The sequence below is a fragment of the Athene cunicularia genome, assembly GCF_003259725.1.
Source record: "Athene cunicularia isolate RWA chromosome 5 unlocalized genomic scaffold, athCun1 chr5_part1, whole genome shotgun sequence".
Taxonomy (NCBI): domain Eukaryota; kingdom Metazoa; phylum Chordata; class Aves; order Strigiformes; family Strigidae; genus Athene; species Athene cunicularia.
The window spans coordinates 43502150-43505857 of record NW_020799101.1 but is presented as its reverse complement, the minus strand read 5'-3'; the positions used below and the strand labels follow the sequence as shown (position 1 = coordinate 43505857).

The 3708-nt window shown below is 41.8% G+C and overlaps 1 long non-coding RNA gene across 1 annotated transcript in view; it reads left to right on the top strand.

Annotated features, from left to right (window-relative positions):
• Positions 1 to 6: 6 nt before the first annotated feature.
• LOC113480874 overlaps positions 7 to 3708 on the top strand; it is a 4447-nt gene continuing 745 nt past the window's right edge. Inside the window, exon 1 of the long non-coding RNA XR_003398556.1 lies at positions 7 to 103. This is a non-coding gene — a long non-coding RNA (uncharacterized LOC113480874). The remainder of the gene's footprint in view (positions 104 to 3708) is intronic.

Genomic DNA, 3708 nt, shown 5'->3' with positions numbered 1-3708 from the left:
GGCCGTAGCCGCCGGCCAGTGCCCGGCGGGTGCTGCTGCCCGCACCGGGCAGGTCCCCGCCTGCAGCGCTACTGCATCGTGCCCGAGGAAGAAGCTCAGTATGGTTGGTTTGATTTTTTTTTTTTAAGATAACGATTCCTACAGAGGACAGAAATCTCGCAAGATTTTGCATTAAGAGACTCAAAGAAGCGCTCCGTGTCCGCGGGGTGAGGGCAGGACTTGGGGCAGGCCTGTCTAAGCACCCCTGGCTCCCCTGGCTGCTGCTGGAGCACGTAGGACTCGTTCTGCGCCTGTGGCTCATCACAACGCCTCCCGAAAATGCACATAAATGCAGGTGAACTCGGGAAGGTGCAGAATTTCAGGGCATTTAACGTAACTGTAATTTCCGAAGCGCTCACATGGGAAAGCTATACACATTTTCAAAGTTTATGACGTGCACTGGGAACGTTTCGGTGTTCTTGGTAGATGAAACGGCGGAGATGAAGCAGTAGCACACAGAGTGGGAATCGCAGGAGGAGTGTGTTTCAGTACGCTATGATTTGTGTGAAAGCCAGAGCTGGTAGGGGTGGATTTTTTTGTAACTATCGCATCCTTCTTACACCCCCTCCCAGGCTTAGAAGAGCTGTCCTGCTTCTCAGTGGGTCTGTCATGTATTTGTTCACACTTGTCTTCTCCAGCTTGTTCCACAAGCCCTCTTCCTTTTTTCTTTTTTTTTTTTTTTTTTGTCCCAGAACTAGTAAACATTTGCAAATGTGCTCATACGGTCCACGGAAGTGTCTCTTGCTTTTTCTCTCTTGACTTCATACATTATGGGTCGGCTGCCTGCTAACGTGGAGCTTGGGGCACGCTGCCGTAAGCATAGGCTGCGGAGCAGAAGAAGGAATTGTAATATTCTGTGCCCACAGCAACCTTCCAGAGAGCTGGAAACGCAAAAATAATGACTATATCTGCTTTCCCTAAGCTTTTAATTCCTAACTGACAACACTAGAGATTAGTTTAGAAATTGAAATTGTAAGCACATTGCCAACAGTTGTCAAATACTGAGTTGCTGCTCCTAACCCCTATTACTGTGATAGTTGTTATTACTGGAGTTACTAAAAATTGTATTGTGATCATGTCTGCAAAGTTAGTCAAGAGTTTGGATTCCAAAACCCACTGAGTTAGGTACAGTGTTTACACAGGTAAAAGAACAAAGCGGTTGTTTCAAAAGAGCTTAGAGATGTTTTCCATTTATGGTCCAAATCCACTAGTGAACTGTTGCTAAGGCATGCATAAGAGAGATGTAAGAAACACTAACGTATAATTAATAACTTTGAACTTGCTATCCTACCATCCCTTCATAGGAAAAAAACCCCACCCCAAACCCAAAAAGCAGTGCCACAAATCAAAACCATCTGAAAAGTCTACATACATGTGAAAAAGGCTAAAAGTGAATGCAGTTCAGGGAAGGGAAGGAAGCCCCCATCCCTGGCAGTGTTCAAGGCCAGGCTGGACGGGGCTTTGGGCAACCTGGGCTAGTGGAAGGTGTCCCTGCCCATGGCAGGGGTTGGAACTAGATGGTCTTGGAGGTCCCTTCCAACACAAACCATTCCGTGATTCTAAGCTGCATCAAGATGATCCAGAAACTAAGGCACAGCTTTCCAAATGACGCATTTAACTGCACGTTGCCTCTGCTTGGAGGATCGCACCTAAAGACAGATTCTGAAAGAAAATAAAATCGTCCAGGGAGACATCTGAAAACTGAAGAGCTGCTTCTGATAGGTCCCTGCTCTCTAGTGGCAAAATACTGTTTTATAGACATAAATCTGCCTACCAACCCACAAAATATTTGGGTACTTTCAATGCAAGCAGTTCTGAGATACAGTGTCTGCAAACTGGACAAAAATCGGGGCTAAAATAAGTGGGCTATTTCATTAATAAGCTTGTGGTGAATTCAATTTACCTAGTATGGTGTAAAATTAAATGCATTTCAAGTGATTGCTTAATGCAATGAGGATATTACTGCTGATGTATTTGCTTTCAAGTCCATGATATTCTGTGGTATAGGCATATTATCTTAAATCAATGAAAACAATGTAGTACTAGGATTGACCCAGTATCCACTGGAGATACTGGTGGATGAGATATGATCAATTGTACATTTAAGAGTTTTTTGTATTTCCATTCTAGTTCTAACCATGCTATAGCAGCTACTGCTGTCAGCCTCATTTTTATTTTGAGGAATTGGTGACCTGAGCAGCGCTAAGCCATGACATAATGGGAGAAGGAAAATTTAATGACTAGTGAGAGAGATGAAAAGCTACTGAGGGAAGTGCTCTTACAAAGCGCTAACTTTTTACAAATGCTAAATGCAGCAAGCACATATGTTTAGAAGTACATTTCCCAAACCAGACTAAAGGGCCACTAGCTTCTTTTTTTTTTTTTTTCCACCACAAAAAGCTAATTTTTAAGTGTAGAACTTCACTTGTGCCTCCAACAACAACTCCTTCATCAGGTGACCAAGGATCAGAGCCTTGGTTTGTGGATGCTCTGAAACCCTTGAGAAGGGAAATTTACACTAGAACATGGGACACTCTTTCACTCCTATGATTAGGAAACAAATTATGTTAAACAGTCCTGTAGTTTTAAGGTGGAGCCTTCCAGTTGCCCACTGTATGTTTTCCAGTGCTTAATCTCACAATCCTAATGAATCGCTTTGAACTGATATAGACACAAAATCTGCCGGAGTCAGGTAATTCTTTCCACTTGGCAAGAAGGTGGTAGCACTTTTACATAGCAGGTGGAATCTCAGCAGGGCAACTCTAGTTTCACTTTGATGAGACATCCTGCCACCTGTCTCAGAAGTTACTCTGAGTAGCAACTTGAGTTAAAATGAAATGTGAAGATGTTTTAACTTTGCCACTCAAATACAGGAACACATACTGGAGTCCACATTTAACCCTCACAGGAAACAAAATTCTACTTTTGTGAACTTTTTCTTTCTCCACACAATGTTAGCTGTCTCCTGTTCTTCACTAGCTCCAAACCCTAGTGTCATAAAGCAGTCTTAACAGATACCACCAACTCCTACAAAAATACCCAACTTCTTAAATCCGTATCTCTTTGAGTTGCATGATGGCCTCAAAAACCTGAGAGGCAAATGCAGTTTTTAGCTATCGCAGTAGTAGAAGTACACTTGAAAAGAAAAATCACCAGAACTGGAAAGCATTTTAAAAAATACTTCTGGAACTGATTTGGGGATTTTTATTAAGCATCACTTTTGGGTTTTTGTTACCTTAGGTTTTCTGAACACTTCTTATTTATTGCAGTGTAACTGTACCTGGCCAATTCTTCCCTTATAAAGATGTCCAGTTTTACAGGTGACACCATAGTTAAACCACACATTCATCCAAATTGTTCCATATACAGCTCAGGGGTGCAAACTGGTTTACTTCATGTCAGCTATTCTATATTATCTATTGCAGACTACTATAAAACAGTAGAACTCAACTACTACCACAACCAAAATCAGAACGGCAAAGGGTTACAAGCGCTTTTTTTATGTGCTGCCTACAAAGAATAATATGGTTTCTAGCAATTTATTATTTCAAGCTTTATTCCAAGCTTTTTTTTTGTCATATAAAGTAGGAATAAGGCATGGGTAGGAACAGCTCTAGATCCGGTATATTTAAGAAACAAATGCCGAAATGACATTTGAAAAATTGGAAG